The 26,015-nt window shown below is 44.2% G+C and overlaps 1 long non-coding RNA gene across 1 annotated transcript; it reads left to right on the top strand.

The window, feature by feature from the left end:
- Positions 1 to 78: 78 nt before the first annotated feature.
- On the top strand, positions 79 to 23,015 carry LOC144781479 (uncharacterized). Its single transcript, XR_013600995.1, has 3 exons — positions 79 to 208; positions 15,446 to 16,303; positions 22,427 to 23,015. It is a non-coding gene; the product is annotated as an uncharacterized LOC144781479 (long non-coding RNA).
- The last annotated feature ends 3,000 nt before the right edge of the window (positions 23,016 to 26,015 follow it).

The raw sequence follows: 26,015 nt of genomic DNA on the forward strand, positions 1-26,015 counted from the left end.
GGATTGGCTTGAAAGCCATCAGCCAATCCTAGAGCTTGTTAGTACACTGCAGGAGTGTTCTTATTGGACTGATGCGTCAGGGCCAATGAGAACAGCTACGGTACAACCGGACATGCAGAACACGTTCTGAGCCTTTAGCTTTTGCATTTTTGAATAACCAGTCTGCAGTGGACTTGCCGTTTCCCAGCAAACACCTACTTGGTGATCGGTAAGTTTAGTTGCTGCTTTATTTGCCTCATGAAGCGTGATGTGCGTTTATTTTCAGTGTATGTTCACTATACCTCATTTTTTCCGGTTACCAGAGACTGAGGCATAGTCTTCTGAAGGGGAATCAATCACGGTGTTTGTGAAATCTACACAAGGAAACGTATGTGTTCGAGAAATAATCTCCGTGCAGCATTCAAGGTTGTGTCCAGTGGTGAAAAACTTGTTTTGGGGCTGTCTGACTAGAGAATTTTTCGTGGAAAATAAAACCTGAAAACTTTATTTTATCTTAAGTGAACGGCACCGATTACCACTCATTTTCACTACTCCACCGCCTAACCGCATGTTGTAAATGAGAAGTCCCAGGTGCAGATCACTTCATAAATACACATCCCTTCTACAGAGATTAAACTGCCCCTCGTGGTATAAATATTTAAAAGAAGATGTACATTTGGAACAAAATGAATAAAAGACACAGGTCCATCCTGCAGCTGAAATGAACTCATTCCTTGCCACAATGTTAATATTAACTCGCACATGCTTCCTGGCTCACTTACACTTATTAGATATACGTGCATGTATTCCCTGGAGAGAATCCCATGGGAGAGATGAGACGTTCGTCCACTATCTTTACAAGACCTTCGTTAATGGGTTGCTCTCAATTTTGTAACCTGTCAAGCAGTAATATGTGTGATTACGACAACACCATTTTATAGGCTGTCCTTAAAAGGTCTACTCCCTAAAGAACGAGAACCAGCCCCCCCCTCAACATTTTTAGTAAATTCCTCCTATTCATATGTCTTATTATTTAAATGCTAAGAGGCTGATAACACAGAGGTTTTATCCAATCTGTTTTAGCACTGAGTATGGAAACAAGCATTTGCAATGCAATCGGTCTCGCCTTTGGGATCTTAAAAGTATTTAGTGATGCAGCATATTATCGCACAGTAGTGCAATGTAGATCTCTGTGGCTGTAAAGGTATCACTGTGTAAGCGCTCTGACAAAGAATCAGATGCAGCCCCCTCGAAAATGTTATACCATGAGGTAGTTTAGTGGCTAATATAAAGTAAACTTGCACACCCATAGGGAGAGTAAATAAAGTGCAGAGGAGCTGTTGCCTAAATTAAGAAGAGCCAGTTGCCTGTTGATCTTTAGAGAAGCAGGGCTGTACTAACTAAGGTTTAACATGACTTCAGTGGAGTTCGGCCTGTGGTGAAATCCAGAAGCCCAAATGAAATACTTGAACATATTGTGTGTAGGCCACCGTGCTTGTGTGCCCCAGTACCGATCTACATGCTTTTACAGAAAGCCTTTTAAGCTCTGATTACAATGGTCTCTGTAATTCTTCGAATGCGCATCTCCCCCGCCCTCCCAAATTAAAGCAAAGTTTGGATTTAGTGAAGCTGTCAATCAACAAGCAGCGATATCTGATGGCAATTTAATGAAGCGTTTCGGCTGGTTAATATGTAGGGAAAAGCTATAAATATATCACTGTGTAAGCGCTTCGTCATGATCACAAATGTCACGCTATGTCACATTTTCATAATTTATTCCTGGCAACAACTTGATGAGTTTGACATATAAATGACAGCACCTTAAGAGTGCATAGCTTTTGAAAGCAATCACTCCATTCATTTCTTAGTTGTAATTTAAGGCATTGTATATGGTACAGCTGTTCCCTATTCCAACAAGCATCTCTTCCCATTCCACAGCAGGTTATGTAAGCAATTTTTGTGTAAACAGAGGCTCAAGAATTGCCTCACAGTCCACAATCAACTACATAACAGGAATAAGTGGATTATAAATTAACAGAGCACCCGGTTGCCTTGAGGTTAGCTACAATCTCTCTAAATCTACATACATGGATAAACACACTTATCAATGCACTGTATAATAGACAAAATGTAAAATATATATAAAAAATGGGTAAATATATACCTACAATTGGATAATTTTCGAATGCGCCCCTCCAAGTTCCCTCTTCGGTCCAATGCATTCAAAAGTAAGTCGATGGCAGAGCGCCTGCCTCCGTGTCAGTACACCTTTTAAAAGGGGTGTTCATGGCTGTTTGTCAGTGTAAATGTCAGCACTCTCAAGGCTTCTGATCTTTTAGTCCTGTACTTCTATTTCTGGCCTGTTCTGATTTTTGCGCGCGCACACACACACCCTTTAAGTGGGCCTGGTCTTGCCGGTGTTCAGCACCAGCAGTTCTAAAAAGCAGGTGATGAGACTGGTCCCTTCACTGTCTTTCATGTGAATTTCAAGGAGAGTTGTTCTTTTATAGTGTTATCATTTCAAAACAGGAGCATTTTCAATATGCTATACTACGAAGCCATGGCTATTGCTTATTCATGCAGACCCTCCAGCTTTTCGCGATTTGCAAAATAATCGCGAAATCAGCTGAAGGACGCGATGTGCGCGAAATTGACCTTTTTGGCCGCGAAAAAGGTCTTAGGCAGGCAGCAAAAAAGATGGTGACACCTTATTGGCTGAACGTACCTACGTCACCACATGGGCGCGTACAGCCGTAATAGCGTCACAACCAGCCGAGTTTCATTTATCTGTGCTCTCGAGGCAATAGCACATGAACGGATGTATTTACACAGCACACGCTCGGCTCGGGCCCCTTGGAAAGAAAGGGCTCCCGATGATACTGAAAGCAGAGCGTATTGATCGTGCAGCACGAAGAAAACTGGCAATTAGATGGCATACTGGAATGAACCTATGTTTAGGATAAGGTAATAAGAGACTCTATTGTCTCTTCACACACGCTGTGAGGGAGGGAGACGTGTCAAATGAAGAGTTTTTGTGTTTCCCATCCTACGAAATAAATATCTTCCGACCTTTTCGCTGTGAACAAGGTAAGAAATTCATAGCCTGGAGAAAATATTTCAGACGTGACAGGCGGAGGCCTCAAAGAAAGGCAGAGTGTCTGACGCAAGGAAATTACTCGGGAAGAGATAGAAAGATATTTTTAAACCAAGGGTGAGATTGCTTGGTTTGTTTGTCTTTAGGTTTCACTACTGCTTCTCCCCCGATCGCCTCGTCTTCAGCCACATCGAGGCGTTGTATATTTAAAAAACAGTTACTTAACAAAGAAGGTATTTTTCTAGGTTCGGCGTTAGTCAAGCCTTTTTTAGTTTAATAATACTGTATATGTACAATATAGTTACATATAGGGGGGCTTTCAGCCAGCCCTCATCCTCTACTGGACTGAAACTGTGTCATTCGCATTTTTCTTCAGGCACCACAGCATGGGGCAGAGTGTCAGCCCACTTCAGCCATTGGCTAAATTAATAGCAGCACACATGCGCACAGGGTGCGGAGCAGCACACATGCACACAGGGTGCAGAGCAGCACACATGCGCACAGGGTAGTGGAGCAGCACACATGCGCACAGGGTAGTGGAGCAGCACACATGCGCACAGGGTGCGGAGCAGCACACATGCGCACAGGGTGCGGAGCAGCACACATGCGCACAGGGTGCGGAGCAGCACACATGCGCACAGGGTAGTGGAGCAGTACACATGCGCACAGGGTTGCTTGTGACATTTTTGCGGAAGGTTAAACAGGCCCCTGCTGACACTTTCCATTTGTCCATTTTGTCTGAATAGTACAGCCTGTCACTGCCTCTTATACACTTCACCGAGAATGTAACTCCAAAGGAGCTCGTGTTTCAGGCTTGTATAGCGCGAACGCAGAGCGCTTCACATGGGCGCCAGTTACATTACACAGGACATATTCCTTATGAATAAACAAACGTCAGACTGTCATCTCAGATCAAAGGTCTGCTGCTCTAGCCTTACGTCACAACCTCGCCCACTACACAAGCTTCTTATTCCCTTGAGGACTGCAGACTGCTCTTCCTGTATTAGACAGACCCTCCAGCATTTCGCGATTTTCAAAATAATCGCGTAATCAGCTGAAGGGCGCGATGACCGCGAAATTTACCTTTTTGGCCACAAAAAAGGTCTTCGGCAGGCAGCAAAAAAGATGGTGACATCTTATTGGCTGAACTTACCTACGTCACCACATCCGTAATAGCCACACAACCAGCCGAGTTTCAGTTAGTACCAGTGCAGCAGTAAACATAACTATGTTACTCAAGAACACAACAAAATAAGAGGCAGAAAACATTTGTTATTAGAGAAAATTGTGTAGCGAGTTTATTAAGACCAGGGAATGCGTTAATTTACTGGGACTCCTAAAGGCAGGCTGCGATGAAGAAATGGCCTACGCTGTCTGCCAGCCTGATTATTAACCAACGAGCAACTTAAATTGCCACACTTAAATCGTTGCATTACTTTTTAGTAAGGCGCTCTAGCAGCTAAGCAAGACTTCCTCTATGGGTCATATTTGTATTCACAATATATTTTCAATGTTAAAAAGGGTGATAGAAATAACTGTTTTTTAAAATAGAAGAGTCTAGGAGGCAGTGGTGCCCCGGCAGGGGTGCATACATGGGTGCTAGAACATCCCAGGGAGAAATGGGGCCCCCTCTCACGAGGTGCAGAGTGGAGCTGTGCTTCCGTAGAGCCACAGACACTTTAACCATGCCAGTTTCACAGTGGAATACCCTGTTAAATCAGTTTACATTGATTTAAGGCTGAAAAGGAATGATTACGAAAAAAATAAGGTGCCGCAATAATGCCGCTAAATACCCACTTTTGTGCCGCTAAATTTCAATTTTTGTGCCGCTAAATTTGCAAAGCTATGCCGCTATATCCTGGGAGTCTGTTCATGTTGTGCAACTAAAACCCATTGACAAAGCCAATAGTACTGGCTTGTTGTAAGGGTAGTGAGGCAAACTGTACTCCTGAGGCGGAAGCCGGGAGATAGCGCAAATCGTAATTCTTTTAAATATTTGTATTCTGATTGTGTTTTATCCATTTACTTCCCCCTCCTGGGCACTTGCACTTTAAATACTCACGCTCTGGCAGTCCCGCACAGCTGACTGCATAGCTGCAGCGGGCCACAATCATCTTCGCCGCCATTCCCCAGAGGATGGCCACGCCCCCCTCCAACAAGCCACGCTCCCCCCCCCCCCCCCCCCACCTCCCTCTCTATTAATAATGTGCTTTCCCCGTACGCGCAGCGGACGGGCGCGCCTAAGGCAAGCCCTTCTGGGCCCAGGGGCCATACCCCCTGACCAAACTGTTCGCTCTCGATTATGCTATGACGCTGATCAGATCCTGGCTCTCAGATCTAAATTGGACCATCCGACAGATACTTTTAAAATGCTAGATCAGTTCCCACAACACTGTCCCCACTGCTCCTTCCATCTGGATACCCCACAACGATGTTGTGGTCTGGCCTCCCGAGCAGCAATTCACTCCCTTTCAAACTACACCTTCCTCAGCCTGAACTGTCGTTCCCTGCCCAAACATAAACGTGAGATCTTTGATCTTCTCACAGATGAATCCCCTGACGCACTCTTCATTACAGAGACATGGCTCCGCGATAGTTCCGGACCAGATATCGCAGAAGCTCTCCCTGCTCAATATGCAATTGTTAGGCACGATCGCCCTAGGAAAATTGGTGGCGGTGTGGCAATAATATTTAAACAAGCATTGGAAATGCAATAGGTCTCGCACCATTAGAGTTAGTGCTTTTAGAATTGTTTATGGGTTTTTTTTGTAAATGTTTAGCATTTTTGTTTCCTGTAGCCAATGCTAAAGAATTACAAATAAAAAAAGCCATAAACATGTCTTAAAGCTCTAACTGAAATGGTCTGAGACCTATTGCACTGTGTGAGGGTGAGGGGTTGAGGATGAGTGAGGGTGAGGGTGAGGGTGAGAGTGGGTGAGGGTGAGTGAGGGGTTGAGGGTGAGTGAGGGTGAGGGGTTGAGGGTGAGTGAGGGTGAGTGAGGGTGAGTGAGGTTGAGGGTGAGTGAGGGTGAGTGAGGTTGAGGGTGAGTGAGAGTGAGGGTGAGTGAGGGTGAGGGGTTGAGGTTGAGGGTGAGGTGTTGAGGGTGAGTGAGGGTGAGTGAGGGTGAGGGTGAGTGAGGTGTTGAGGGTGAGTGAGGGTGAGGGTGAGTTAGGGTGAGGGGTTGAGGGTGAGTGAGAGTAGTTGAGGCTGAGTGAGAGTGAGGGTGAGTGAGAGTGAGGGTGAGTGAGGGGTTGAGGGTGAAGGTTTGAGGGTGAGGGTGAGCACACAAGCTTAGGAGTATGTCTTAGCACAACTTGCCCTCACCAATCACCTTTCACTTCTCAGGGCCTATGGACTTTCAAGGCTACAGATAGCATCTGCCATGTGCCTTAGAGGAACATTTATGTTTTAAAAATGTATTTGACAAATAATTATCGATCCATAGTTCAGCGCCGGCGAGATTATGCATTTTTGATATTTTTTGTTGCTGCACAGGCACTCGTGAGCATCATCTTTACCAGACTATACTATGGGTGGGCCGAGAGTTAGGCAGTCCAGGATCTGGGTGTTGCCATTTTAGAATGGCCCCTTACTTGCCAACTGATGGAGAATTGTTGGGTGGTCTCACTACTACTCGCTGATCTTGTAATTCATGCTCTAATACAAATGAACACTAAATAGCTTTTTATTCACCATCTCAGCAAGAGGCCAACAATTGAATAAGCAGAGTGTGAACCCTTCAGTGAACAGCACCAGTGTAAGTTGTGGATGACTTGAGGATTGTCGCTCATATTTTAACAGATTCGTAACTATTTCACATACATCTTTTTAGTACGAAAGATTCGCTGTTTTTTATTTTCTCATCTCTGATGCATTTTACTTGTTTCTTTTCATTCCTGCATAAACCATAGAGCCAACTCGGCACAAACGTGTTATAATGTGGTCAGAGGGAGGGGCACTAGATGACGAGATGTGGACTACCGCCACATTATGCAAGCTTGCCAGAGCCTCTGTGCCTTGTGGTAAACTACAGCTGTTCTTGAAGTGCTCAGAGCTGCTTCTTCATTCAACGTAAGCCATCGCTTCACTCCAATGAGAGCATCTGAGCATCCTGAAATTGACGTCCTTTGCATAATAAAAGTGTTTACATACCTCAAGCTTCTTTCTCTAGGATTCTTTCTGTAGGATTTCCTTCTGTTTCCTGCTCAATGGTTTCTTCAATGAAATGTTCTTAATTGCTTGTTTCTTTGCTGATTTTTTGGAGAGCAGAACTAGAGCACAGCTTGTAGCTACTCCTTTCAGTCTTTCGTCATATTTCAGTTACTGGTGCGTGTACTGCATCATTGAGGCACACGGCCCTGGTGCTGGGTGTGCAGGGTCGATTTTTACATTGACACAAACATGGGAAATAAGTGGTGCAAATTGAAATTATACTGTTTTCGTGCATGCTATTTAAAAAACAAAAATACGCTATTCCCTCAAAGTTATTACCAGCAAAATAACGAGAGTGTAGTTTGCACAAAGCTCTAAAATAGCACTGGAAACAAAGACAACAAGTGAAAGCAAGTTGCGGTAAAGCGGGTTTGGGCTTTCATTTAATGTTATTCCCGAAATGTGCTCCAGGCAACACGTTAATCTCTTTGTACGTCGTGTTTGTGCTGCATATTTGGAGGCTTGACAATAACATGCTAGTTGGGGCTGAGCAACACCAAAATGGTTAAAGGGACTGTAAGAAGGGACGGTGCAAGGAAAACAAACTGCGAGGGGCGGAAAGAAGGAGACAATGTAAAAAAAATTCAAATGAAAAGAAGCGAGACGGGTCAATTACATGTTCCCTCCAAGCGCAATGCCGCTGCCAGCAGCGGCAGAGCAAGAAAGTCAGCACAAACAAACGGTGCGAAGAGGTGGCTCAACATATAACGATGCCGACTTTGGAGAAGGAGAACAGGGTTCGAGCCTCAGCGTGGGCGGCATCATTAATTATAAATTAAATAAACTGAGATCTCCTGCATATTAAATATAAATAAATAAACAGCGTGCGTGGGGTGAGGGCAGGAAGCTGCCAGCTATTTAAAAAACAAAAATACGCTATTCCCTCAAAGTTATTACCAGCAAAATAACGAGAGTGTAGTTTGCACAAAGCTCTAAAATAGCACTGGAAACAAAGACAACAAGTGAAAGCAAGTTGCGGTAAAGCGGGTTTGGGCTTTCATTTAATGTTATTCCCGAAATGTGCTCCAGGCAACACGTTAATCTCTTTGTACGTCGTGTTTGTGCTGCATATTTGGAGGCTTGACAATAACATGCTAGTTGGGGCTGAGCAACACCAAAATGGTTAAAGGGACTGTAAGAAGGGACGGTGCAAGGAAAACAAACTGCGAGGGGCGGAAGGAAGGAGACAATGTAAAAAAAATTAAAATGAAAAGAAGCGAGACGGGTCAATTACATGTTCCCTCCAAGCGCAATGCCGCTGCCAGCAGCGGCAGAGCAAGAAAGTCAGCACAAACAAACGGTGCGAAGAGGTGGCTCAACATATAACGATGCCGACTTTGGAGAAGGAGAACAGGGTTCGAGCCTCAGCGTGGGCGGCATCATTAATTATAAATTAAATAAACTGAGATCTCCTGCATATTAAATATAAATAAATAAACAGCGTGCGTGGGGTGAGGGCAGGAAGCTGCCAGCTATTTAAAAAACAAAAATACGCTATTCCCTCAAAGTTATTACCAGCAAAATAACGAGAGTGTAGTTTGCACAAAGCTCTAAAATAGCACTGGAAACAAAGACAACAAGTGAAAGCAAGTTGCGGTAAAGCGGGTTTGGGCTTTCATTTAATGTTATTCCCGAAATGTGCTCCAGGCAACACGTTAATCTCTTTGTACGTCGTGTTTGTGCTGCATATTTGGAGGCTTGACAATAACATGCTAGTTGGGGCTGAGCAACACCAAAATGGTTAAAGGGACTGTAAGAAGGGACGGTGCAAGGAAAACAAACTGCGAGGGGCGGAAGGAAGGAGACAATGTAAAAAAAATTCAAATGAAAAGAAGCGAGACGGGTCAATTACATGTTCCCTCCAAGCGCAATGCCGCTGCCAGCAGCGGCAGAGCAAGAAAGTCAGCACAAACAAACGGTGCGAAGAGGTGGCTCAACATATAACGATGCCGACTTTGGAGAAGGAGAACAGGGTTCGAGCCTCAGCGTGGGCGGCATCATTAATTATAAATTAAATAAACTGAGATCTCCTGCATATTAAATATAAATAAATAAACAGCGTGCGTGGGGTGAGGGCAGGAAGCTGCCAGATATGGAAATACCAGCATCAAAGAAAACAAGACGGAGGGAAGAGAGGGGAGAGGGGAGGGGGGAGGAGAAATGCGACACGGCGGGAAGGGGCAGGCAGGATGACTCAGGGGAGGGGGCGGAGCGGGGCAGAGCGGCATGTGGGTGTGAAGAAGCCGGGCCTTTGAAGTGAAGCTAAGCTTCACTTCAAAGGTGTCGGAGGAATGCGGGCGGCTGTGCACGCGCTTTTAAGCTCAATGCACATGCGCATTGAGCTTAAAAGTCACGGGCACTGCAAGGAATCGCCACGATTCCTTGCAAGTTAGATAAAGAGTAGATGAGCCCCTATAGTCTCGCTTGCTCGATGCGCATGCGCATCGACAGGCGAGACCTAAAAATACCTATCAATGTCATCTGGATCCTTCGCCGCTAAACGGCTGTGAGGCAGCGTTTTTTAAGCTGGCTCTCCAACCAAAAACCACCCTCTCGGGCCTACTAGTGTATCGCCCTCCAGGCTTTGCTTACGCATGGCAGCTACAACTCTCTGAACTCATAGCATCTGCCCGATCCACATCTAGGAATTTTTTCGTCATTGGTGATCTAAACGTTCACTTGACGATCATAATGATAGTTTGGCCTGCAACCTTATTGCAGACCTTGCTTCCATGAATCTCATCTTGTTTAACAAGGGCGCCACTCATAAAGGCGGTCACCTCCTAGACCCAATTTTTTCCAACAGTCCCCACGTAAAATGTTTCACGGCGGTACCAATCATCTGGTCCGATCATTTTTTAATTAAATTTACCGTCATTAACAATGTGAACACACCAACTCATAAACCTGTCACCCACACATAAAAAAGGGATTGGAAAAAGCTTGACCCTGCTGCTTTCAACAAACGTCTATCTGACCTCAAGCCAGAAAATATATTTGCGTCTAATGATATGGATGTGATGGCCAGCGCCGCCACCGACTGGCTTTTTAAAGCGTTAAACTCCTGCCTTCCCACTACCCATAAGAAAGGGACAATCCACAAAGCCCCTGCTCCTTGGTACAACGAGACGCTCCGTTCGCACAATTCAAAATGTAAGAAATTAGAACGCTTATGGAGGAAAGACTACTCTCTTACATCCGGTACCGACTACAAAACTGAGCTGAAAAGCTATCATAAGGCGTGTGCTACAACCAGAGCCATCCATGTTAACAAATCCAACAATGAAGCTATAAACAAATCAAAAACTTTGTTTAACGTGGTGAAGGAGCTTGCTGGCTCACAGACTACGGCCATTCCTCCCCAATTATCTAACACGAAATGCGATGAGCTTGCTCAGTACTTCATCTCCAAAATCACGGATATACATCAGGACATCCTTGCTCAAAGCAACACACATGTCTCCTTTACTTCTCTTCAGATTAGGGAAGAGGCCGTCAACTCTTCTGTGTCACCTTCGCCTCAACTGCTGTCTTGGCCTGATCTCTGCCCGAAATCTCTATTAGAAACTCTGAGCAAAGTCAAGTCAGGATCCCCGCTAGACCCTCTGCCCACCCCGATACTACGTTCCCTGAATTCTTCGCATCTATCTATTATGTGCAAAATGTTAAATCACTCGCTGGATACTGCAACCGTTCCCAGCTGTTGGAAGCATGCTATGGTCACCCCACTCTTGAAAAAGCCACTGGCGGACCCTAAAATAACCGCCAATTATCGTCCCATTTCTTTACTGCCGGCATTCTCGAAAGTCCTGGAACGACACATCCATGCCCATCTCTCTACATTTGTAACAGACAATAACCTGTTACATTCATCCCAATCTGGATTTCGCCCAGGCTTCTCTACGTAGACGACCCTGCTGGGCGTTACAGACAATCTGCGTCTGCTTTTGGATCGAGGAGAAACAGTTGCGCTGATCTTACTTGATCTCAGTGCAGCTTTTGATACTGTGTTATACAGTATCCTTCTCAAATCCCTCGCTGCCATTGGCAATAAAGCACTGGGATGGCTCACATCCTTTTTGTCTGACCGTACCTTCCAAATTTTTTCTAAGTGTTACTCCTCCCCCCCACGGGGTTCCCCAGGGGTCTATTCTCAGCCCTCTTCTTTTTAATTTATATGTTACACCTTTGGCTTATGTTGCACAAAGTTCTGGTTTAAACCTTTATTCTTATGCTGACGATTCACAAGTTGTTTTTTCACTCTCACAAATTGATCCTACGGCCCCCCTCCCCTCTGCAAACAGGACTCAGTAAAATATCTGAATGGATGACCAGCAACTTACTCAAGTTAAACGGTGGAAAGACTGAGGTCCTGATCCTTGGCAACAAACCCGACCTCTGGAACCTGAGACATTGGCCCACTACCATGGGTCCCCTCCCAACTCCATCTGAACAAGTGCGGAATTTGGGAGTCATTATCGATAAGGGACTTTCCATGAAAGATCAGGTCAACAGAGTCACAGCCACCTGTTTTACTATTCTTCGATGGCTGCGTAAAATCTTCTGGATACTCCCCAAAAACACCCAACGATCTGGTGTGAGTGCCTTGGTGACCTCCAGATTAGATTACGGTAACGTGCTCTATCTGGGGTCCACAAAGGCCGTCACACGGCGCCTCCAGCTGGTCCAAAATGCCGCAGCTCGGCTTCTCTGTGGCTGTCGCAAACGTGACCACATCACAGAACGCCTTAGAGAGCTGCACTGGCTTCGTATTGAAAATCGAATAAAGTTCAAAGCTTTGAGCTTTATGCATAAGATCAAAATAGGATCAGCCCCCCTCTACCTACAGGCCCTTGTCGGCTCCTACCTTCCAGCTCGCCCACTTCGTTCTTCATCCCATCATCTGTTTAATGTGCCAAAGTTCAAACTTACCAGAATGGGCGGTAGTTCCTTTGCAAACCTAGGACCCAGACTGTGGAACTCACTTCCTTTGGCCATACGGATGGAAAACTGTCACATGCGTTTTTCGCAGAGCGGTGAAGACCTGGCTCTTCGATCTCTAAATCGTCTGCTTTATGCTGTCGATATGTCTCTTAGCGCCGGGAAACCCTCATGGGTAGCTGTCGCGCTCAATAAACTCAATTAATAAATAAAATACCTGAATGTAATGACAGATGTTGCAAATTGCTAGTCGGATGGCAACCTAAGAAGCTAAGCATAGATTTTCAGCTTAGGTGCTTTTAAGCCGGACCCTTAATTACATTGGTCACGCCACTTTGTGAGACCCCCCAGTTTTTCTATCCCTCTTAAAGCCCTGTGTGTGTGTGTGTAAATATATATTTTGCTATGTTATCTATGTAAATGCGTGCCTATGGCAGGATTGCCAGCCTGAGCCCCTTCCCTCCTCCCACTCTGTCTCCTCTGAGCATGCAGCCGGCCTTCTCCTGCGCTGCTTGGAAGAGGCAGATACATTATTTCCAACGTTAGATGTGCCTTTAAAAATTCTGGAAACATGAGCAGAACTTTCAACAGGGCTTTGGTTTTCAGGAGGACTTGACCTTTGTTCTAAAAACCGAGACGTACTTAACATAATTAAAAGCTTCGGGACAGTACTCTGAAATCTGCGACAGTCCCGGGAAATCCGGGTCGTCTGGTCACCCTACCACAAACAACGTCCATACCACCACCACGTCCCTCTTCAAGCGTGTCTTTCCTTACCACTCATAGTGGAGCCTTTTGTAATAGCAAATGTAATTTAAAAAATACGAACTTGCACTTGTTTCCTCGCTACCTGGTTACATTTATAAAGCACTTTGTGCCTAAGAGAAGCATCGGGACGCTTTAAAATGTAGGTCTGGTGCGATAGGGATAAGAACAAGGAAAGCAGGGAGCTCACCAGGTAAGAATCGAATGGATGTTTGTGTAAGGAAACTTTCAGCAGCTTTCTTCATTAAGATGCCTCATTACGAAATAATATAAACGCGGATAAACATCCAGAGAGGATGTGTCCCTGTAAAGGTAACTGGTGCCTGTGTAAAGCACTCCAAAATACAACTGCCCAGAATCATAGAATGTTGTTGCGTCAATGTAGAGACTCTATTGCGAGGATGTGACGTAATGGCCAGAGCCGCCAACTTTGGTTCAAGTTTCGGCATCAGCCCAACTTTCTGCTATTCTGGGAAAATCCCTTCATCTCCCTGTGCCTACCATAAACAAATGCGTTCTCATGTAAAGCAGTCCATTACCTTCTGTTGAGTTATCTATGAAAAAAATAAGGGTTAACAGATCTTTTCTCGCTCCCCCAGGTTGGTATAAACTGTTGCGGATATCACCCCCTGGCAGTGTCCCCACGACCCCGAAGAATCTCGAACCACAGACCATTCGCTCATGGGGCTATATGTAAAACACCTTTTTTGAAAGTATAAATCAAAACAGCCAATTAGCCTATGCTTGGACCATCGGGTAACTAAAAACGCAGTACCTTTTGTGAATAATTGTAGAAGTTATTTATACAATAAACATGCCCTTCGACTATTGACTCACTTTTGGCCAGTAGAAACCTCCAAGACCCTGCTGTACCTCTGTCCGCCCTAGTACTTCCGGGTCGTATCGTGGCCAATCCCATGGCTGAAAATTTTCTTGGAGTGGGCACAACTCGAAATGTAGACGATGACCTAGGATTGGAGAATTTTTGGAACATCAACCAATCTTAATGCGCTGTGTGAAATTCCGATGTGCTTATTAGCTGTGTCGTCCACACGTGCCTCTGAGGTGCAGAGACAGTATCTGTCTGACCCGTCTTACTATATAGCTGACAGGTGGGCTTCTGAGTGGATGTGTTCCCAGTTTGAAGTTAGCCTCTGTTTCTGCCAGAAGCCTAGTTGTAGGTTGACCGTAAAATCTTAATCGGCTGGCATAATTTTCGCAGTCAGCTTATTAAACGAGTGGTGTGCGCGAGCGCTGGAAACCAAACACCCTTCTATCCAGTTCACTTCCTGTTTTTCCTCGTGGAGTGGGAGACTTTTGGCGCATGCGCCAGATGTAAGGCAGCGCGCGCATGTTAGTGCGCAATACTTTAAAAACAAGCATTTGCAATGCAATAGAACTCGCATTTACGTGAGTCCTATTGCATTTGAAATGGGGGTGCGGGTGGGCTAAAAGGCATGAATGGGAGGGGGGCAGAGAAATCACAGACTGCGGGAGGGGGCGTGGGTGGGGGGGGACACAGGAAAGAAAATAGTGTTTCGAGTAAAGGGGCCAGTAGCCCTGAAGGATACAAATGACTGACATGGCTGTCATGGGGCCCAACTAACAAACTTAAAAACAATCGGAAGGCAGCATTTATAACCTAAGCCAATGAAGATGGTCCAGAGAGAAATTGCACATGCCCAGGATCAGACAATGTTTGCAGAACCCGGGCAGGTTTCATAAATACAGGAGACAGTATTCAATTAAGAATATTTTAAGATATTGGCACCATTAAGGTGAAAACTTTAAATGTCCCTTTAGGCAAGTTCGCCTCCGACTCCTTATTCCACGTTCGTTTAAGTTAGTTTAAACATTTCAGTTTTACAAATGCCGTGCTTCTCCTATGCCTCAGTCTCCGGTGACCAGATCAGCCTAAAAACGGCTGACTCTCCGGTCCCAGTATTATGTTTAGGCCTAACTATGTTGCGTGATAGTAGCATGCACAAGTTGTGTCATCGCATCCAAAAATAACTCCACATATGGAGTGCCACAATTTCATCTTACCTGCAACTTCCAGTCAGAAGTATCCAAAGTAAGTAATTGCTTGCTTCATCATAATGTGACATGGGTTTTATGTAATTCTTTTACACTCTTCTTGCTTTGTCACACTCTAAGACTCCCAAACTGAATAGGCGAGCCATCTAACAATTGTCTGTTACTTTCTTTAAATGTGCAGCAGTGTTTACCAAGTCAGGTTGCCTTTACCGCACTTTTCTCACTCTGTTTATATTAAGAGCACACCATAATTGCTTTTGGGTTACCAGCCGACACTTTAGTTTAAATTTGCAGTTCTAAGCCCCATTGTGGCCATTGTTTTCTTCACCAATGTAGATTTTCTTTGCGTGCTTATACCATTTGTGTGTGTATATATATATATATATATATATATATTTTTTTTTTTTACATTTTAGGTCATAGCTGCAGAGGTGACTCTGGTGTACCATGCTGTGAAGCATCACATCTCCTACCGCTCCCTGGGTTGTGGCATCAAGCTAAGCTAAGCAAAGTAATGTATCCCGACTCATCCATAGCGATGGAAGCATCTTGTGGCCGCACAAAGGCCTCGAGCATCACTCTGAATGTGCCTGCACCTCTATCGTTGTAGCGAGCACAAGAAGACTTAAAAGATGGATATTTTTCCGTTTGCAGTGACGCCTCAAACAAAGGTAACATTAAACTCCATCCACTTCAGTTGCTACACTTTATTTTCACCTCCGGTGTGGCCTACACTATGCTGGATTTCTACGAGGATGCAGCAGAAACTGCTACAGCTATTGCACAGCAGATCACAACAAAATTAAATAACCATGGTTTAAAAATGGAGCACGTCGCGGCATCCTGTGGGGACAACGCAATTGTTGACTATGGACGACATCAATCTGCTCCAGCATTTGAAGGGAGCAAATGGAGACCTTCTGCCTTCAAACTGTTCTGCCCATATCCTGCATACCTGTGCTAAACAAACAAGCTATTAATGGACTTTCAATGGATGTAGAATCCTTTGTTCTAAAAGTCTACAGCCATTTCTCTTCTACAAAGTGGACAGCGGGGTTAAAAGGGTTTTTCACTTTTGTGGGCCTAGAGTGGCAGCTTTTGTTTCGGCATGTCCCAACACGGTGGCTCACATTGTTCCCAGTCACTGCGCAACTGTTGAAGTGCTGGGCAGCACTAAAATCCTATTTCCTTTCCCTTGGGCCAGAAAAAACACCCAGAGCAATATGGGATTTTCTAGGACTTGAAAGTGGGGAGGCCGCTATGTCACTTTTTAGGTCGAGCGTCAGCGAAGGACCTATTGTCTGCGCTTTCGGGGGAATCTGAGACAGCGTTAGGGCACGAGCCTCTGCTGTCTCAGATTCCTCCTCGAGGGCGCGCACGGCGCCGTGCACATCCCCTGCCTCCCATTGACATGCTCTCTCAATCACACACAGGCAAAGTCACGCATGCGCACACACATTCCCACGCGCACACACTCACCCGCCCCCCCCCGCCCACCCCCACACGCAGGGCTTACAATCACACACAAACGCAGGGCTTACATTCGCACACAAACGCGCACACACACACCCTCCCAACCCCACTCACCGGGCACACGCAGGGCTTCCATCACTGGGGGGGGGCGGGAACCGTCAATGTGCCCCGACGCCCCCCCCCCCTCACCAGGTCTGTTATACTCCTCTCGTCCTGTTCCTCCCTGTGTCCAGACTCAGCAGTCCGCTCCGTTGTTTCTCCGCCCCTTCCTTCGTGCGTGTCACGCCTCTCCTTTCTCCCAGCCGGAAATCCGATTTGCGTGTCAGGCCTCGTTAAGTAAAGCATCTTTCTGAAGTGCCGGGCGCGTTTGTGTGCTCTGCGAGAGTTGCCTGCGGCTGCCGCGCTGCCGGAGAATTCCAGAGCTGTGCCCTCCGCAAATCGAAGATTAATCTACATCATTTAATTTTTGAGTTTCTTGTCGCGAATATTCACTCGAGTCCATTTCGGTTCGTTTTCATATTTTATTAAACGCTGTATGACACTGTTATCTTTCTTTTAGCTCATTAATTGTTATGCTTTTATTTTTCTAATCTTGCCTGGGAACTCAGGGGCCCTTTATCTACACTTAATTAACATTCTCGAATTTTACAACGAAGTGCGTTTTTATGCTTTGCTGCCGAAAGAAGGCAACCCTTTCGGTTGTGTAAACGGTTATATGCTTAAGGTGCAATTCCGGTTTCAAAAACAGCATTTTTTGCTTAAAATAAAATGACAAAACACCGGCCAACAAATCATAGGGAACTAGGCTTAAATGCGATAATAAAAAAAAGAAAACTGCAGAGGTAACTTTAGATGCCCGCAGAAGCAAAGCTGCGTGCAAAGAAAATTATTTGAATCAGTCAGTGTTCAAGGTGATCGAACATCTTACGCGTTTTGCCTGGTTGGTTAATGTGCATTTTGTCTGATCCCATCCACCTTCCTATAGGGCTGGCGCTGCTCGTACCTGCACTGAGTCCGCTTCTCTTCACATTCGCACCGCCTCCAATGTGCCTCCCCTTAATCCGGGCAACTCGCCTCATATTTACTAAACCAATTCCGAGCAAGCCCTGGCTTCAGTCTGGTTTGAAACCCACCGCATTGGTAGATAGTGGGTGTCAATAGTGAGCGAAAAATTAGAACTTTTTGGAGAATTACTTTGTTGCAGAAGAAAGCGCACTGAAACCCTCTGTGGTGCTATAGAGGTATATCAGGACATAGAGTTAATCGATCAGGCCTGGGGCTTAACACAGGGCCCAGCCGCACAGTTGGTTCCTCTCCCAACAAGGGGGTCACACGTTCAGCCCGTGATCACTGAGACATGGAGTGGGGGTGCACCACATTTTGCAGGGGCTGGCATAGTTTTGGTTATGTCATTGGACCAGGTGCTTCCTCTTGGGTCCCCGAGTCCCCCTCGTTCACATCTACAAACTCAGGAAGCATTTTAGCGACATGGAAGGGATGGCAGGGCCCGGACAGTGTCAGCCACATAGAGGCTGACCTGTCTGGGACGGAGTCAGCCACATCTAAAAGTCGCCTTTGATGGGCCAGTGTGACTGAGAAAGAGTCAGTCATGTGTCTGCCACTTTACTAGTAGGCCGCTGGAAGCGAGGAAACCTGTTGGCACGTGATTCAACACTGAGTGAGGCAGGGATTGGAGAAGGTTTTTTCTTGTCCAGCTTGCATCCGAAAGGCTGGCGGGGCTGGGGCACAGCCAATCGCTATGAGGCTGGTAAAGTCAGTCACAAGAAAGGACAGTAGACTGACTGGGGCAGGGTCGCTTGCTAAATCCCTAAAAGTGAGGGAAAGTCAGCCACATGCCTGACTCAACTGTAACAGCGTGACTGAGTTGAGGTTGTGTAATCTTTCCTCCTATCAACCTTCAGAATGATGGTCGGACGGGGAGGGAATCAGTCAGGCTTCAGCCAGGTTTGAACAGGGTCATTCAGACCCAAAACTTCAGTGTGCCTGTGTGTGTGGTCAAGTGCTTCGGTGCACCCGTGTGCCTCTATGTATTAGTGTGTCTGTCTCACGGGGTGGGTGTGTTTCTCAGCGTGTGCACGCATGTGTGCCCGTTTGTAGTGCAGTTTCTATGTATGTCTGTATGCGGGGGTCAACAGGGGGAAAAAGACATTGTCATTTACAACGCCATTACTTGTTTGTTTTCCCCACAGTTTATTAGTAGGAAAAGCTTTGGCCATTAGGTCTGACGTGGATTTCAAGTCACGATTAAAATATAAAAGCGCCTGCTGCAACGATAGGTATTATGTTTTTAGGTCTCGCTAGACGAAAGCAAAAGCGAAGCTTTTGCTCTCTATGCGAGACAACTAATGTAATCACTTTTAGGGGAATGTGGACAGCAGACTGTCACGAGCTTCTCCTGCCGGAGATTTGACCTCGTGAGCGCGCACGCCCAGCCCGGCGCCGTGCACATCCCCTGCCACAGACACACGCATGCACACGCAGGCAGGAAGGCCCACACAGACACACACGCGCACCGCGCGCCCCACCCCCGCCCCGCCGCCGCATACATAGAAGGGCCCCGGCCGCCGCATACATGAGGCCTCACGCCCCTCCTCTCTATTCGGGACTCACCGGGTCGGCTGGCACTCGGCGGCGGGCCGGTCTCTCCTTCTCCAGCTGGCGCTCCCTCTTGTGCACGGCCCCCCCCCCGCCATGGCTGGCACGGCATCTCCGGTCTCCCTCACGACTCGGGAGACCGGAGGACAACAGGCAAAGCTTCCGCAGGGCAGTCGGAGCGGACCCACCTCTTCCCGGCCCCGCCCACAACCAGGCGGCGGGCCGGACATCTGCTTCCGGTGTTTTCCTCCGGGCTGCGGCGGTGATTGGTTTTTTTAATTCGTGCCCGCCGGTTTTTTTAATTCGTGCCCGCCGCTTCCCCAACACAGGAGCAATTGAGAAGAGCCCCCTCCTCTATTAACATAAGTATTGGTTCTTCCTCGGCCACGCGCACTAGGTCCTGGGACTTGCACAGAAGCAGCCTTCGCCGTGTACCTCGTCCTCGAGCTTGCATAGCCTAGTTGAAGGTTTGGGAGCGAGGGTTGGCATGTTTAATGTGGAGGATCAAGTAAGGGGATTGAGTGCATGTGTGTGGAGGAGACAGGACGATACAGTAGCAGAGTGTGGTCTGTACATGTGCAAGTTGTGAAAGGGTGTTTATAGGTGGGACAGCGGGTGTTAAAGGGATTAACTGAGGTGATTACTCTGTGTGCAAGAGTGATGCACACGTGGTGTGGGTATGCATGTCTGTATGTTTGTGGTAGTTTAAATAGCACTACTCCTCAAACGATGGGCATAATTTGCATAAAGTGTTTGTAGTTTAGGAAAAGCATTTTTTGTTATTGCCGAAAGGTATATTAAATGTTTTGAGAGAGATCTTTGCATTGCAGTCTAAACATTTTGTTGAAACAGTGTTTTAAAGTGCCCACTGCACTCTTTTGGAACTCAAGACGAAGAGTGAGATGGAGCAGAGATGCTAAATTCTCTGGTAACTAACCACAAACAAGCATTTGCAATGCAATAGGTCTCGCATTTGCGAGAGTTTAAGCTATTGACATTGTAAATGACAATGCTTTCATTTATGTTTTAAAGACCAACACGTAAATAAAAGGCATTGCCAATAGCTCAAACTCTCACAACTGCGAGACCTATTGCATTGCAAATGCTTGTTTAAGAAAGAATCCATGTATGAGATAAGGAATTGATTGTTGGAAAACTCTGTGAACTTGTGATATGTAAAACAGTCCCTCATGCCCTGGAAATGAAGCACTAAAGGAGCGGGATAGGGAACAACAGTTCCTGTACGCCTCTCGTCTGTCAAGCCAAGCCCAAAATGCCTTGGCAGAGGCAATAGCTTTGTGTGTATGAATGAATTGTGAAAGTTTAAGCAGTTTGTATTATGCTTAGTGTAGAATGAGGGTGGGGGCAATTCCGGTCCAGGAGGGTTTAATCCATGCCAGTCTTTAATCAACATAAGACGGATTTAAATGCAAATAAGTTCAGTTGGATGACATTGCCTTATCATTGGTTAGCCTTCAATCTGGCAGGTATCTCGTTTTTACACTACACTCAATGCGACATACACTCCAAATACCACTCAGTGCCTCATAATTACATGCCACATAATTACACTGCACTCAATGCAACACACACTCCAAATACCACTCAGTGCCACATAATTATATGCTACAAAATTACACTGCACTCAATGCAACATACACTCCAAATACCACTCAGGGCCACCTAATTATATGCTACAAAATTACACTGCACTCAATGCAACATACACTCCAAATACTACTCAGTGCCACATAATTATATGCTTCAAAATTACACTGCGCTCAATGCAACATACACTCCAAATACCACTCAGTGCCACATAATTACACGCCACATAATTACACTGCACTCAATGCAACATACACTCCAAATACCACTCAGTGCCACATAGATACACTGCACTTAATGCAACATACACTCCAAATACCACTCAGTGCCACATAATTACACACCACATAATAACACTGCCCTCAATGCAACATACACTCCAAATACCACTCAGTGCCACATAGATACACGCCACATAATTACACTGCACTCAATGCAACATACACTCCAAATACCACTCAGTGCCACATAATTACACACCACATAATTACACTCTACTGAATGCAACACACACTCCACACAATACCACTCAGTTTCACATAATTATATGCTACATAATTACAATGCAACATGCACTCCAAACAATACCACTCAGTGCCACATAATTACACGCCACACAATTACACTCTACTGAATACAACATACACTCCTCATAATACCACTCAGTCCCACATAATTATATGCTACAAAATTACACTGCGCTCAACGCAACATACACTCCAAATACCACTCAGTGCCACATAATTATATGCTACATATTTACACTGTGCTCAACGCAACATACACTCCAAATACCACTCAGTGCCACGTAATTACACGCAACATTATTACACTGCTCTCAACGCAACATACACTCCAAATACCACTCAGTGCCACATAGTTACACACCACATAATAACACTGCCCTCAATGCAACATACACTCCAAATACCACTCAGTGCCACATATTTACACACCACTTAATTACACTCTACTAAATGCAACACACACTCCACACAATTTCACTCAGTGCCACATAATTATATACTACATAATTACAATGCAACATACACTCCAAATAATACCACTCAGTGCCACATAGTTACACGCCACATAATTACAATCTATCTATCTATCGCATTACTACAGCATAACTCAGCATCACCACAGCATTACTCAGGGGCACCACAACATCACTCTGCGCTACCACAGCATCACTGAACGCCACAGCATCACTCGTCGCAACCACATCACTCGTCGCAACCACAGCATCAATCTGTGCAACAATTCAACAACTGGTTCAAATATGTTCTCTCAATGTTTTAAGCTTTATTACAAATGTCACAAAAAGATGTTAATATTGCACTTCTGTTCTTGGGTTTTCTTCACAATAAAATACACTGAACATAATCTTTACAAAAGTTATTTACAAAAGTTTAAGCTATTGCCATTATAAATTACAATAACTTTTATTTAAGTATTAATTATTTAAAACAATTAAAAGCAATTGTTATTTGTAATACCAATACATCTAAGTCACGTAAATGCAACACATATTGCATTACAAATGCTATAGGTGTCACATTTGCGAAAGTTGAAAGTATTGGCATTGTAAATGACAAAGCTATTAATTTCGCGATTTTCAAAACCAACACATTTACAATACCAATAGCTCAAACTTTCCTAATGCGAGACCTATTGCATTGCAAATGCTTGTTTAGACTTGTACTTATGTTTGTTGTCTATTTACTCACATACTATTGCACAACTTAATTTGTAGTGTCAGTAATTCTTGTCTTGAATTTTGACCCTCCGTCCTGAGTTTTTGTTCTGAATTTTGACCCTTTGTACTGAATTTTTACACTCCCCGCCCTGAATTCACACCCATGCCAGTTGGTCACCCTACTTGAGTCCAGTAGCCATACAAACAAACCATTTCGCAACGCACATACAGTAAACAGACTCCTCTCCCAGACACCTACTAATCCCAGATCGCCTGGTAACGCAGGTAGTCGCAACAAACTGCAGCGCATGTCAAGCATGCTCCCCCAGGCTACAGCCACAGACACATGCAGGATCGAGCAAACAGCTACTTCTCTTCAAAATATGATTGTTTCTTCTAGGATCGAGTAATCAGCTGCTCCTCAAGTTCGATTTGAATGGTATGTCATTTTTCTACATTATTTAATTTAAAAAAACAACGTTCAAGTACAAGAAAGAAACTTTCTTTTCAATAAGTCACTATTCTGTGACACATTTCATGTTTTCATTGAAAACTTTAAAGAAATCTTGATAAATCTAAAGTGTTTTGCTTAAAAAAAAAAAAAAAGACAAACTGCTTATCTTCAGTTGTTCATTTAAATAATTTTTTTCCGGTTAATGATAAACTAAATGAATCCTGGAAGATTTGGTTTTGCAGCTTTGAGAGCTATTTGATTGCCATTGACGCAGAGGAATATTCACCTAAACGCAAATTAGCAATTTTATATAGCCATTTGGGAAGCGCTGGTCATCAAGTTTTTGACAACTTACCAAATTCTGTTCCCCTCCAGGAAATGGTGATGGTTGGAATGTTTACACGGACGCTGTCCAACCAAATGTAATGGTGGAACGTCTCAATTTCATGAAAAGGAAACAAGATCCCAGTGAGACTGGAAGAATTTATTTCAGCTCTAAGGAACTTAGCAGCAGATTGCAATTTTGGTGCTTCGCTTGATAACTCTATCAGGGATCAGTTTGTTATAGTTGTTTTCATAAGAAATTTCAAGAGCGTGTTCTAAGCTGTAGAAATCCCACATTGTCAGAAGTTATAGACATGGCTAAGAGCATTGAAAGATCCATCATTAGTTAATTAATGCTATTGCTGTTAAAAACAAGGTAATAAAAACCTTTTCAAAGGAAATTTAACACTGTTTGTTATAGGTGCGGATCAAAGTCACATCTTGGAAACAGTCCCATATGTTATGCTCTTGGTAAGAAATGTACAAATTATAACAAAATGGGACATTTTAACTCCGTTTGTAGGAGCAAACGGCTGGTTCAAGTTAGCTCCATTGCCTCACATGAACATTAACACCGTGGATTTAATTCCCAATAGCCTTCCTAAAAAGGTTATACTTTCAATTGACTCTTGTGAGGATTTGATGAACCAAGATTGAGCTAAAGATCCCACTTGTGAAATTTTGAATACAGATAAGTCAATCAACATGATGGCAGATTCGGGTGCCCCCGTCAACATTATTTCTGACTCCATGTATGAGAACCATTGGTCTTCTTCTGTTTCTTTGCATAACTTAGACATCATTCCCAAAGCATATGGGGATAGAGATTTAGATATAATAGGTTTCTTTCTTGCTGATATCACCTGTCTTGGTAAATGTATTAATACCAAATCTATGTTGCCATAAAAGGAAAAAACATCAATGTTGGCAGGATCTCGCTAAGATGGGTTTGAAATTGGTTCCTGGCTCTGAGAATCCAGTCCAACTCAATGATGTTAAAATATCAAATATTTCAGATGATTTTGAGTCAATCATTAATGACATCACCTCACAATTTCCAGAAGTTTTCAGTACACATGTAGGTAAAATTAAAAATTTCGTGCATTTAATCAAACTCAAACGAGATGCGATACTCATTACACATAAACTCAGATCCACCTGATTGAGTGTGAGAGAAGATCTTAAAACTGTACTAGACAAAATGGTCTCAGAAGGGATCATTGAACCCACAAATTCATCCCAATGGGTTAGTCACATTGTTATTGTAAGAAAAAAGGACTCCAGTATCTGCCTCTGTTCTGATCTTCACTGCCTCAATCTGAATATACTCATTCATTGTCATCCCCTTCCCAAGATACAAGATTTACTAAGGGGCATTAATGGTTCCACATACTTCACTTTACTTGATCTTCACCGTGCATACCATCAGATTCCCCTATCACCTCAATCTACTGATTTAACCACTTTCATTACTCCTTTTGGAGCCTTTAAATATTTAAGATTACCATTTGGTCTGGCCTCTGAGTCCAGCGTTTTTCGAAAATGTATAGATTGTTTGTTAGGAAATATCAAATCTGTTCAAGCTTACCAAGATGATGTTTTCATTTTTTCAAGGAACAAAAATTAACATATCAACACTTTCAAAGAGGTCCATTCACGTTTCAAAGATGCAGGTATTACCTTAGGCAAGGATAAATGTACATTTTTCAAAACTGAAGTTGATTATTTAGGACACTCTCTTTCTTCAACTGGCATTAAACCAAAAATTTGGCTTACACAAGCCATCTCCAATGTTAATTCCCAAAGACACGTTGAAATCATTTTTGGGTGTGACTGAGTATTATTCAAGGTTCATACAAGGCTACTCCCAAATTGTTCAAACATTGCGCAATCTCTTAAAGAATAATGAAAAATGTGTCTGATCTTCATGACACAATATCTCTTTTAATCTCATCAAAAAAGTAATCATTGAGGCCCCCGCCGTGTCTTCTTTTACCCCAGTTGTTCAATGCTCTATTTCTGTTGATGCAAGTCAATTTGGTTTAGGTGCAGTGCTTTGGTACAAAAGAGCATACCATAGGATTTGCATCCAGGTCTCTTTCTTCTGCTCAAATGAATTACAGCACAATAGAGAGAGAAGCTTTTGCCTGTTCTTGGGCAGCGGAAACATTTTAAAGTTTTATTTTGGGTTCTCATTTCACCCTGTAAAGTGACCCCAAACAACTTTTGCATCTACTCAATGGCAATGGCACTGGAAAAGCCTCTGCAAGACTTGTACGCATCCTTTCCAGATTACATGAATACAATTTTACTATTCGACTTATCTCTGGGGGACACAATGTCAGAGCGAACTGTCTTTCTAAATTACCATTAAAAGACAGTCTCTCTGACTCAAAATTTGATGAGATTGAGTGTGCTGTTGCATCCATTAATGACTCTTCTTTCACATCCCTCACCTTTTCACAATCTGATTGGTTTAAAGCATATGATGATGATAATATTCTTAAAGCTGTCAAGAACATGATAATTTCTGGTTGGCCGAAAGAGCGTTCACTTCCTGCTCCATTAAAGTTATATGCTCAAGTTTCAGATGACCTCTCTATATTTAACAATGTTGTCATGCGTGGAGACCAATGTAATCCTCCCACTTCCTTTCATTTTACTCTTTTTCAGAGCGCACATGAAGGACATTTAGGGGTAGGTACCACTTCAAGAAATTTGAAAGAACACTTTCGGTGGCCCGCTTTAGATAGAGATGTTACCCAATGGATTGATGCATGTGATACCCGTTTACTCTCTGATAAGCATT

Source organism: Lissotriton helveticus, chromosome 9 (assembly GCF_964261635.1).
Source record: "Lissotriton helveticus chromosome 9, aLisHel1.1, whole genome shotgun sequence".
In the NCBI taxonomy this organism is placed as follows: domain Eukaryota; kingdom Metazoa; phylum Chordata; class Amphibia; order Caudata; family Salamandridae; genus Lissotriton; species Lissotriton helveticus.